We start from the raw sequence: 12,981 nt of genomic DNA, 5'->3' as shown, positions 1-12,981 counted from the left end.
ATGGTATGCTGAAATGAAATTACAGTATTATTTTCCTCCCTCCAAAAAAAAACTATGAAGAAATGAAGAACTGAGTTGCAGATATATTAAAGACAAGATATCTATTAATTTTGGGTTCCAAATTTGAAAGTATTTAGACCTCATTTTTGAAAGGCATTTTGCATTCTGTAGCATCTTAGTACAGCTCCTTTGGCTTCACTTGAAGTTGAGAGTCTTCAGAACTTCTACAAGTCAGGCCCCATTATCTTAGGTTGGGCACTCAGAAAATGGGCAAGAACCACCTCTGAAAAGTTTGATTAAGAAATGTGTCCAGCATCACATAGAAGCTGTGTCAGGAACAAGTTCTCCAGGACATAATACAGCTATGTAAACAAAGAGACCATCCTGGGTTTTCTCACTGCCACCTACCCCCTCATGCAATAGATGAAACAGGGATCCTACAAAAAACATAACCCCAATTCAGCCCCAGAGCAAGTGTATCCCATGCAGTGAATGAGGCAAGTACGTGATCCTATAATTAAAGATTATCATTATGTATATATAGGGGGTACTAGTGATGGCATTTACTAGTTTTTTAATGATTTGTAACTACTTTCCTAGTTGTTTTTTTTTAAGAACATGAATAAAATGATATCTTGTGGTTTTAGGCAGGCAAGGTTTCATAGTTGTTAGGGTCAGAAGGGACCTCAATAGATCATTGAGTCTGACCCCCTGCCCTGGGCAGGAAAGAGCGCTAGGCTCATATGACCCCACCCAGATGCTTGTCCAGTCTCCTCTTAAAGACCACCACGAAGGTAGGGGAGAGTACCACCTCCCTTGGAAGCCCATTCCAGATTCTGGCAACACCCTACTGTGAAGTTCTTCCTAATTTCCAACCTACATCTGTTCTCTGTCAGTTTGTGGCCATTGTTCCTGGTTATTCTAAGAGCTGCCCTGGTAAACAGAGCATCTCCTATTTCTTGCTCCCCACCCAATGAATTTGTAAACAGCCACAAGATCCCCTCTCAGCCTTCTCTTGCAGAGGCTGAAGAGATCCAGGTTCCTCAGTCTCTCCTCATAAGGCCTTACCTGCAGGCCCCTAACCATATGAGGGGCCCTCCTCTGGACCCTCTGAAGGGTTCTTTGAGTAGATGTGATATCTTTTATCAGACAACTTAGTAGCTGGAAAAAAGTTCTTAGCAAGATATTTTTCCAACTACTCACATTGTCTAATAAAAGATATCACATTTACTCAACCTTGCCTATGTCCTCAGACCACACGGCTACAAACAAAACCCAGCATCCTGTGTTTTTAATATGGTTCAGCAGCAGAGTTGGAACCTATAGGTGTACTGCATGCACCTCTGTCATTAATAGCAAATGATGAGCTGCTCTTGTTAGTTATGCAGACAAGACACTTGCCCATAGATTTCACAGGTATTTGCTAACAAGATGCATGGAGAAACTTGGGTATCTTCGCTTCTATTCCATTCCAGAATGCACAAACTCCTGCCCTTTCTACCTTAACTCACTCCCAAAGACACATCTGTTCCAGTCTCTATTCCTTATCACAGAATGCACTCTTCAGGCTTATTCTCTCACCATCAGGCTCCTTTTCCAGCTAGTTTCTGTTCCCTCAGTTTGGTTCTGGTATCTCATTTCCTTAGCATGTGCCTCCACAAACATCCCTCATTCCCACTGGCTCTCAGTCCTCTTTCCACGTTTTTTGCCAAGTCTGTCTCCTGCAGTTCCCTGCCCAGCTACTCTATTACTTGTTTCACCTCTCTTCCTTTTACCCAGATTCCAATTTCAATTTAGTTCCATGCCCCCAGACTTACTCCTGTCCCATCTGCATCCTATTGCTCTTCTGCACTACGTAGGACTAGCAAGTACCAGGACTGAGCATAGGAATCTCCCTACTATCAATCAGTTCTGGTGCCAAGCCCTAGCCTGCAGCAGTCCATAGCTGAAACTGCTGGTAAAGTCCTGATTATTCCCTTTCAGTCTTTTCAAAGTAGAGTACAGGCAGAATTCTGATTTGCATGGGCAAAATATCTTCTCTAGCCTTCAGGGATGTATGTGGTAGCCAGGTTGGTCTGAGAAAAGAAGAAATGCAAAAATTTAGAACTTTTTTTGCCATTTCTCAGTTTGTCTAATAAAAGGTATCATTTTGGAACCAAGAGGTCTAGATTTTTGCATTTCTAGAGTCTTTGCTTTTCAAAAAAGAGAATTGTTTTGAATGAAGTTTTCCAAAAAAAGACCAGCTATGACACCCATAATGGAAAATCTCAGCCCAAAGAAGTTATAATTTGATAAGTTTAAAACCAGATTATAGTAATGGGAAATATCAGATGAACCCCTATAAATAATTTCTACCTGTACTACAAAGTACATTCTAGGAAGGCATCAGGTGCTGAATGGACTACAGCACTGGGCTGTCAGGTGGCAACACAATCTTTACTCCTAACTGAGAAGTACTGTTCTGTTTGCATCTGAATATATTCAAGTGTTGCTGCAGTTTTGTCAGCAAAACTTTGTAGCGTATACTACACAGTGCATTAAGGGCCATGGAACTGACTACAGAATATTTTTCATTAAAAGCCTAGCAAGAGGAGCATGGGGAAAAAAAAACAAGTTCTTAGGACTGTTCTCTAAACTCTTATTCTAAAAACATGGACACAAAGGCTAAGGTCAGAAGTTACACATAAACCAGTATAAGTAATTGGGAACTGGTTCAAATCTGTAACACAACAGAAGTTCAGTGTGTATACACCGCTATTACAATGTTCAAAACTGGTTTAAGATAACCCTGGATGGATGTAGTATCAGGACTTAACTGACTCAGGTTAAATCGGTTTATTGCCCCAGATCCCCTCCAGATTCAAGTTAACTCACAGCCCCCCAGCATCCAAGGATGCTTTGCACCTCCCTTGCAAACCTTCTCCTAACCTCCCAGGGTAGACAAGCTAGCTTTGGCCCAAACTGTCTGATCCAGCTGAGCAGGGAAGCATGCACTAGCCCCTCCTGGCTTCTGGCCTGGACTATAGCAGAGTGCAGGCATGTGACTGCATTTCCAGAATCAAAAGTGAAAGTCTGTTCACTTGCTTATCAGCTCAATGTACACAGCTTAAACTAACCTGTGAAGATTGACTTAATTCAGCCTTGGGTTTCTTGACTGTACTTAGCCAAACACACACAAGCCAGTTTAAATCTGAAACTGACTAACAGAACCTCGACACTTCATATCTGTAGTATAAGTATCATGTTAATCGGAATATAAATGGCAAGGGTGCACCCAACCTAAGGCATCATAAAATGGCAAATATAATATTGAACATATTATTCAGAAGATTATTATGACTGGTTTGTATGGCAACTCAACCTGAACATGAAGCATGTCCAGGGCTACTACCTCAGGGCCAAGCTTTCAATCAGCTGATTGCTGGTCCTGACTCTGAGACACCCGTAGTCTTGACCTAGCTCCATGAACTCCTAGGGCTTATATGGAGTCTCAAACAAGCCCTCCATAGTCCTGGGGCTGGGGCTGACAATCAATTGATTGTCAGGCCTGGCCTCAGGACCACACCAGGGTCTTCCCCTTGTAGTCCCAGGCCCAGGGCCAAGTATCAACAGCTGATTGTTGGCCCTGGCCCATGCCAGGTCATTCAAGGCTGTGAGTGCTCAGCTTTCAAACTGCCAGCGCAGAGTGAGCCTGAGATCCTGAGGCTGGTTTACAACTGCATTGGCAATTAGAGAGGGTATGATCTGGACCTTATCACTGACCAAAAAACTGCACCTCCTGCCATGCATGAGGCATGGCAGGAGGTGCAATTTTTGGGATGGGGGGGGAATCAGATCCCATGGCACTTTTAAACAAACATAAGCCAGGGGCCAGATATACAGGCACCTTTAAACTAGTTTAATAGGCTTGTAACAGTTCAAAAGTGCATCTGGAAAATCAAGTACTATTTTAAACCACTTCAGAGTTATGGGTGAACACCAAGCCATCCATGGCACTGGTCTAGTTGGTCCTCCAGGCATCCTACACTGTATGGCTCCTTCCCCCACCACTGCTGCAACTAGCCATTCTGGTATGCAGCCAAAACTCTACCGCTCCCTTTTTTCCCCCTTTTGTTGGCCCTTTTTATCAACAAGTCCCCTTGCACTGCTTGTTCAGTAAAGGCTATCTAACAGGCAGCTGTGTCCTTCAATTCCTGCTAGACTGTTTACCCTTATCAGGCCCCTCCAGCTACTAGGAAGCCAAAAACATGGGTCCAAGATTCCCTCATCCCCATCTCAAGTCAGAAAAAGCACACGGTAGACTTTGGTCAATTGCAGGCTACTAAAGTTTACTGAACTTTCATAGATTTCATAGACATTAGGGCTGGAAGGGACCTCGGAAAAATCACTGAGTCCAGCCCCCCACCCAAAAGGCAGGAAGTCAGCTGAGGTCATAGGATCCCTGCAAGATAAGCATCCAATTTACTCCTGAAGGCGTTCAATGTAGGTGCTTGAAAAACCTCCAATGGCAGGCTGTTCCAGACCTTGGGGGCTTGGACAGTAAAGAAATTCTTCCTTATGTCCAGCCTGAAACGGTTTTGCAGTAGTTTATAACTGTTCGACCTCGTCATCCCTTGGGGTGCTCTGGTGAACAAATGTTCCCCTAGATACTGGTGGTCACCCCTGATACACTTACAGGTGGCCACCAAATGACCCCTGAGCCTGCATTTTTCCAGGCTAAAGAGCCCCATGGCTCTCAGCCTGTCATCGTAAGATCTGTTTTCCTGACCTCTGATCATGCACGTTGCTCTTCTCTGGACTCTCTCAAGCTTCAGAAAGGATGTGGAGAATTGTGGAACCCAAAACTGGATGCAGTACTCCAGCTGTGGCCTCACCAAGGCCGAGTACAAGGGGAGAATGATGTCCCGGGATTTGCTTGAGAAGCTTCTATGGATGCAAGCCAGCATTTTGGTCACTTTACTAGCTGCTGCATTGTAGGCTCATGTTCATCTTGTGGTCAGTGATCACCCCCAAGTCTCTTTCTTCTGTAGTGCTAGCCAGCGTAGCACTGCCGAGCCTATAAGGATGCTGCAGGTTTTTCCTCCTAAGGTGGAGAACCTTGCATTTTTCAGTGTTAAACACCACCAGGTTCTCATCCGCCCATTTGCTGAGCCTGTCCAAATCAGCCTGGATCGCCTTCCTGTCTTCAGGTGTGGATGCTTTGCCCCAAAGTTTGGTATCATCAGCAAACTTGGCCAGTCCACTTCTGACTCCAATGTCCACCGCATTAATGAAGATGTTGAACAATATGGGTTCGAGAACAGAGCGTTGGGGGACCCCACTGGTCACAGGACACCATGATGATTGACTGTCAATTACTACCCTCTGGGTCCGACCACGGAGGCAATTTCCCAGCCAGAGGATCATAGTGGACCCAAGGCCATAATTGGTCAGTTTCGCCAAGAGCTGGTATCCCATGATGACATTGAAGGCTTTTGGTTTAGGAGAGAAGGGAAAGCATAAGAGCGAAGATGCCCCAATCACAGATCACTCACCCCTGAAGCATGGGTGCAAGCACTCCTTCCTCAGCCCCTACCTTCCCCCTTATGAAATGTACTGGGCTAGGTGCTCATTCCCAACCCCTGTTGTCCGTTACAGCACCTCAGAACCAGCTCCCAGTTTCGTGTGTGAATTGGTGACATTTGTGAATGGTTCAATTGTTGCATGTGTCTGCACACTAACTCTTGTTTTAATTTAAACCTCTTCCCAAGCAACACAGTAGTTTTTCAATGTAATTTGGTAAGGCATTAAACTAAACTTAATACTGGAATAAGAGAGGCCACAGAGTGGATTACACAAATACAGCTATTATTTAAATCCACATCTCAAGTTATGCCAATTGCTTTTAAGGCCTTAATTTCTTTGGCATTTTTAAATAAACAGATTGCTTACCCTTTCTTTAAAAGGATGCTGAACTCTTTCCTAATCTTGCAGACTTTGGATCTTCATAGACATATTTTACAAAAAGTTTTCTGATATTTTACAAGTTTATCTTCATATTAGCAGTTTCTTCTGGAGCCACATCATTGTCCAGAGAGCACAACCCTCCCTCTTCCACTCTCAGCAAGTCACTACTGAACTCTGTAGACAGGCACATGAATATCTTATAGGTAAAATATTTTTCGTCTGTTCTACACAAAAGGGAAGGGATCTGTTCATGTAGAAGGTTCCTTCCATGAACTCATCTAACTTGACTTATGAGGACCTTTGATTTTTCACTCCCTTCCCACCTTCAGAAAGGAAGAATCCATGCAGACTGAAATGTTAAAAAAGATCCCACTAAAATTACTTCACACTCACTTATTCACCTTTAAGTATATGTATCCATACACTACATCATGATGATCCGAGTCAAACACAGATCTCCAAACTCATAAGCAGTAATCCTAGTAACAGGTATTTTGATAGCCACATAAACTGGCACAACTAGAAACTTTCTTTTATGAGGTTTCAACACCTAATTTTAAGGTTATAGATAGACTAAATCACAGGACACCAGAGAAGATGAGAATCATTTTCTCTTTGCTGTATTAAACCCATTACCATTTTCTGGAGTTAATTACATGTGCCAATGGAGAAAGATAGGCACGTGTTTAATCTGTATATAAAGCTTTGGTATTTTACTACTGAAAAGTGTAAACAAAACAAAACAAAACAAAAAACCAACCCCAAAATTAAAAAAAAAATAAAAAAATCAACAAAAAAAAAATTAAGATTTCAGAATTCTCACCCACCGTGACAAATTTGGAAAAGGAGTACCATTTTGTTTGGTTAGACCTAGCATACACTTAGTCATAACAAGAACTATATACCCTGTATCATATCAAAGCCAGAAAGATCGTGGCCGCAAGATAGTACTTCAAGGGCAGAAGGGAAAAAACTTGATTTTTTTCCCACTACTATAGAGAACTCCCTAGGAGAAATGGCACAAGTAATGCACATGCATAAAAACTTATATGAATTTAGCACAAAAAGCTCTAAATAATAAGGCTTTCCATAACCTAAACTACCCTGGTTTGATTTGGAATGTCAGATAATCATCAATACATCCCTTTCCTTTATGAACATTATAATAGTTCTGCTGCTGGCAGTCATGCAACTATGTTGCAAACATACTAGCAACAAATAACAATCACAAAGCAAAAGTAGCAAACTAAATAACATTTCATTTGTAAATTAACTGAGCATAGTAAAAATGTTGCACAAAGCAAAGTGGAGTATTTTATTTACATTTTTAAAAATCCCTGGACACCTATAACAGTAAAATGTTTACACCAGATTTTCTCTATATTAAAACAGCCTCTTATTCTCAATTCCAGCAAGATCAAAGGTCTATAAAGCAAAGACTTGCAGACTTGCTATGTCAGACATGCAAATCATCACACAGCATATATTAGAGTATCAGATACTCTCAGAATTCTGCCTTTTCGAATACACAGCCCTCTAATGAATAAGCTTCAGGGTAAAATGTGATCACAAACTATCCAGTATTTTATACAAATTCAGCAACTGACTTATGATAAGCAAATTAAATATGCAGCAATATCTGACATCAGAAGCCAGTCTTTCATCTTTTCACAAGACAGTACAGAGTCTGTTCATGATTTGCTTTCCAGACAGCAGCTTTTACTATCACTCAGGAAAATATTTCTGACTTATTTAAGTAAGTGGTAGCTTAAAGGTTCCCATCTGGAAAACAACTTACAAATAGACTGCACAGTCTTTTGAAAAAGATGAAAGACTCGCTTCTGGTTACAGACAGCATGGACTGGCAATGTTAAGCTGGACCAGGCTCAGTTTTGGAGAAAGATCTGGTCTTAAGCCATTCAGTGGTAATGCCCTGGTGATTAATTTGAGGTAATATATGACACCAAAAATTATCCCTATGTGCCACTGTTCAGAAGGCAGTCAACCACAATTTGGTACTTCAAGAGGAGGGGGGAGAGAGAACAAGACATGAGTTTGTGTTTATTTTTTCAACCACTTCATAGAATTCCCCCCAAAAAAGTAATGAAAAGCTTATATCCATATGATGTTAATTATTTATAACAGTTGTGCATTGATCAATAATGCTATACTGTTACTATGTACTAATACACTTGCAACACAATAAATGGTGTCTGACAGTTTCCTAGGCCTAAGTCATGGCGTCAAACACAGGGCTCACAGGCCAAATCCAGCCCACAGAACTGTTCCATCCAGCAGGCTGCTGGAAGCTGCAGGCCAGGACTAGCAAGGCATGGGTTACCACAGAATGTGGGGTCCCTGGGAACCAATGGACATGGTCATCAGCAGTCAGGGGCCAGCAAGGCTGTGCAGATACAGACTTAATTCATCTGCTGCAGTCCGACGCCCACCACCCACCCCAGATCCATACCACTGCCCGACCCATGCCACTGTGACTGGACCCAGCCCAGTGACACCTTTGGTCTATAAAGATGTCAGTTTTAACTTGCATTTGAAGTAGCTTCAACCTTAACAGCTAAACCAAGGTTCTTTGACTCTATTAACATAATGGGGAGCTGGCAGCTGGGACATCCAGACATTATAATAATTAAAGAGATGCCAGATACAAGCAGGTACAGCTTGCCTGTCTCTAGAATCAGATGTGACCTAATCTGAATGTGCCAAAAGCAGGGAATTATAAGTAAATTCTCTACAGTGTTTTACGGCAACATCAAGTTCTACGCCACAAACAACAAACACCTAGAGTATTTTTTTTAGATGCATATGCCCCAATCAGCCACTTCACCTATTTTAGTTGCCCAAGCTCCATAAGTTAGCAAAGACAACATTTCATAGATGACTCTGCATAGCATCCAGCCACACGTACTTCACTCGCAACAGTAGGCTGCTTGTACTACATGGGCAGTTACATGCCTGATGTACACAGGAATTACAAAATCTGTGTGTAAATTAGAGAAGGACACGGGCTGCTGTGGTTTCCTTGCTTTACCCATAACAAGTTAGGGCATTAAGTCTATTTTGTGTCAGGGATGAGGGTAACAGTTTAGATTATGGTTGTATGGGATGGTTTGGATAAGGAGATCCCTTTCAGCCTGACTTCTCTACAACTAAGTACAATGTCAGGAACCACCTCTGAAAAGTTGGCTTACGGGCTCATAAAGTAAAGCAACACATATATAAACAAAAAGCCACGTTATGAGACAAAAACACTCACATTTGTTTAGCTAGGGGGTGGGACACTCTACACCAGTGCTTCCCAAATTTTTCCCCAGCATAACTCCATTTAGGGCCCCATTTCCGCAGTGTGGCCCCTCACTCCCAGCCCACAGACCTTCGCCCCCACTGGCTGATACTGCGACCCTGGTTATGGTCACCACCCACAGTTGGGCAACTGCTGCTCTCCACTGTTTAGAAACAAACACTCCCAGGCAATACAGGCTCAACCTCCTGCATGGCCTCACTTCCCAGTCAGTTGCAGCCAGGAGGGGCTGCAACAGGCCTCAAGGGGGCTAACCACAGTCGCACAATTGCTTTCATAGAAAAACAGCGTGAAAGGAGTAGGTGACGCGTGGGGCCCCCACCAGGCGCCTTAAGTGAACAGTGCGTGCAGGCAGCGTGCCACAGGCGAGTGCTGCGCAAAGCCCAGTCCCAGATCTGCGCCTTAACCCCAACACGGTGGCAGAGACCAGCCAGGGGCTCCTCAAACCCCAGGGGACGGGGCTCTGCCCTGGGCTGGATGCTGGGGGGTGGAAGCACAAGACCACAACACTAAACACCTCCCGGCTCTGCTCGGGGGCAGGAGGCAGAGCAAAGCGGAGCGCCCCTCGCCCAGAAGCCCCAGGGGCGGTGGGCAGGGCGACCAGAGCCTGACCAGGGCCCCGTGCTGAGCAGAGCCCCTGGGGGAGGCTGTGAGGGGCCAACACTCCCCCCACGGCCCCTCCCGCCTACGTCACACCCCCAACGGACAGCGCCATCGGGGAGCACAGGGGTCCCGGGGCTGCCCCCCGGATGGAACAGGCCGGGGGGGGGGGGGGCGGGAGGGGAGGGAGCCCTGCACCGCACACGGCGGGGGCGGGCGCATCGGACCCCGACCCCGAACCCCTCCCCCCGTGCACGAAATCGAGGCTGCGGGGTAGTCTCCGGCGGAGCGGTGCTCTCGCCCCGCAACTCACCTCGTGCCGGGCCAGCGCCAGGCTGGCTGAGGGGGAGGGGGAGGAGGAGGGAGCGGGAGCAACGGCTGCCGCGGCAAGAGCAGCTGTTGGCGGCGACGGCGGCGGAATGGAGTGTTGCCCGGCAGCCGCGGGAGGGGGCGGGGCGGGGCGAGGCGGCGCGCGCAGGCGCGCGCACTGAGCCGGGGGCCGCACGTGACCCCGCCCCGCAGCCGAGCTCGCAAAGCCCGGGGCAGCGGAGCCACGCGCCGGCGGGAGCAGTCGGGTGGGGGGAGTGTGCGTATGCGCTCAGCCGGGGGCGGGGCGTACACCGCTGCCTCCCGCTGCGCCGGGCTGGGGGCTGTTCCTGGGGCTCTTGCTGGCTGCTGTTTGCACGTGCACGCTGCGCACTGGTGGACGCTTGTATCTGGGTGTGCGCACATGGGGGGGTGCGTGTATGTCCGTGCGTGCGCGTACATGGCGTGGGGGGAGGGAGGGAGAGGTGCGTGTTTATGTAGGGGTGTGCGGGCTTGTGCACAGGAGTGCGTGTCAGTGGGGCGTGCAGTATGCAGGCACGAGGTGTGCAGCGGCTGGTGCTTGGTTTCCCCTGCCAGGAGACTCAGCTCGGGGAGGTGGGCCAGCCCTGTGGGCTGGGCTAGGAGCCAGCCCCACTTTGGGGGAAGCCCAGGGACAAGCTGGTACCCTGCTGCCCCCCGGTTGCCTGCAGATAGCCAGGCTGAGCAGGTGTGCTCTGTGGGCCATGGCCTCTCCACTGGGAGAAGCAGTGCTTAGTTTCTCTTCCTTGCCCAGTCTTCCTTCCTCTCCTCAAAGGCTACTCTGGCTTCCTCTTCCCATCACCAGAAGCAGGCAGGCAGAAGAGGCTTGTGACTCACTGTCATGTGCTGGGGGGGATTAATGTGTTGTAACCTTAACCTGGTTCACCTTGTGGTGGGGAAACCAGGCCGGTTCTCCCACTGACACACTGAAAAAACAAGGCCGTTTCTCCCAGTGACGCACTGAAAGCAAGGCGGGTTCTCGCAGTGACACACTCCCCACCTTGGTCCCCCTCCCAGTTCTTGAGGCTGCCCTCAACCACTGGGTTTATGCTGCCATGGACAAGCTCATACTTAATTCCCTTTCAGAAGATCACCCAATGCAGAGACTTTCCTAGAGCTGTTGTTTCAGACTTGAGCCAGTGCCACTGCATGTATTACAGTTGTTTTATTTATTATTGCAACTCAAGGGGGCTAGAAATAGGATTGGGGTTTTTTCCCCCCATTAGAAGTTAGATTTTTAAGCAGCTGGGCATGCCGGACTTAATACATAAGGGCAGCCACATGTTTCACACCATTGCTTCGGAGTTTAGTGGGATTGGTTTAATTATTCATTATTCGTTATTTCTAGCAGGGTAGCACCTGGGGAAAGCTCAGGGACATGCAGGGATATTGTGGTAGGCACTGTACTTACACACAAAATGGGCTTCAAAACTGAGGGCTCTCTGAAGATGGCAAGCCTCTGAAAACAAGAGGCTATATTACATTTCACACAGGTTTTCTTATCACTCAGGACCTCTTTTCTCCGGTGAAATGAAAGGGGTGGTTTACTAGTTGAAATGAAGTAGTATCTGCCACTAAATGTTTTCTGTTGGCTAAGCAGCTGGTCAGTTGCTGGATTTAGTTTAATGTTATAATAGGATAAGATTGACTTTTGAGGACACAGTGATATATGTAACCACTTCTTCCATTTTACACTAATAAACCTCCCTGGTGCTGAAAAGAAGTTTGTTCTCATTTGAAAAAGCACTTTCTGCTGAAAGCAACAAATAAGAGATCACAGACTTAGGAAGACCATATCTGTTATAGGGACAGTTTTTAATGTGCTTATGCTCACAAAGTCTAAACTGAAGTTCATGCATCGAAGAGTTTATAAACTTGACTAAGGGAAAAAGGAAAACTAGGTCTAAGAGGTGATGTGGCTTATCCAGGATTTCAATCCAGGTCACTGACACAGCTGGCAATACAGCCTGGGCCTCCTAAGTCTCAGACTAGCGTTCAGTCAATTAAACTATTCCACCCTATTTATAATATTGTGTTTATTTTACTTTTTATTACAATAACTAATCATATTTTTATTTAAAAGGTAGGTTTTAGCCCATTTGGGACAAAAGCCATACTTATGCTTTCCTGAGTTTTCAATTTGCAACCCAACATTGTTCAGTTTACATAATGTTCAACATAACAGAACAATCATCAATTGAAGATTATATGTTAATTTGCTGATAGATGGTTAAACAAAGCCTTGCTATGGTGGAAAACCATATGCTCCTTGTATCTTGGCGCACAAAACTTCTTGCATATCTTTAGTACATGCCCATGTCCCACAGAGATGCGTTTTGCTCTCTACGTATTGTGCTACATGAGTTCCTGTTCTTTTTCCTGCAGCAACCCCACTTCTGGCAGAGCTTTACTGCTATATTTAAATATCGGTGGAGCTCAAAACTCCAGTCATTAAATGCCATGTAACTCGTAGTTTGGGAAGTGCTGCCTAAGAGTGAAATCAATATATCTTTCATTATTTGTAAATATTATGTTATATTTAAAAAAAAAAACTTTTGTATATTAGACAAATCTATTCCTTGCATGAAATGCGCACACAATTTTTGGTGGAAAAAAATGGTTTTTGGCAGTTAGAAAAACACACACACACTGAATTGCAGGGGGTTTGTAAACATATATATATTATTAAATGACTGGTCAAATGCCAAGCCTGTTCATCTTGATATTGTTGGTTTCACAATAGAAATTTTGAATAAATGTTGGGAAATTTT

General features: G+C 45.3%; 1 protein-coding gene across 2 annotated transcripts in view; it reads right to left on the bottom strand.

Moving 5' to 3' along the window:
* Nucleotides 1-10,303, bottom strand: part of LPIN2 (lipin 2) — a 59,779-nt gene extending 49,476 nt beyond the window's left edge. For both annotated transcript variants that reach the window (XM_090039749.1, XM_090039750.1), the window contains exon 1: nt 10,179-10,303. The gene's annotated coding sequence lies outside the window, so the exon portion shown is untranslated. The remainder of the gene's footprint in view (nt 1-10,178) is intronic.
* Nucleotides 10,304-12,981: the final 2,678 nt, after the last annotated feature.

The sequence above is a fragment of the Crocodylus siamensis genome, chromosome 3 (assembly GCF_052110815.1).
Source record: "Crocodylus siamensis isolate JL-2025a chromosome 3, ASM5211081v1, whole genome shotgun sequence".
Taxonomy (NCBI): domain Eukaryota; kingdom Metazoa; phylum Chordata; order Crocodylia; family Crocodylidae; genus Crocodylus; species Crocodylus siamensis.
The sequence above is the reverse complement of the archived record's forward strand: the minus strand, read 5'-3'. Positions and strand labels throughout refer to the sequence as shown.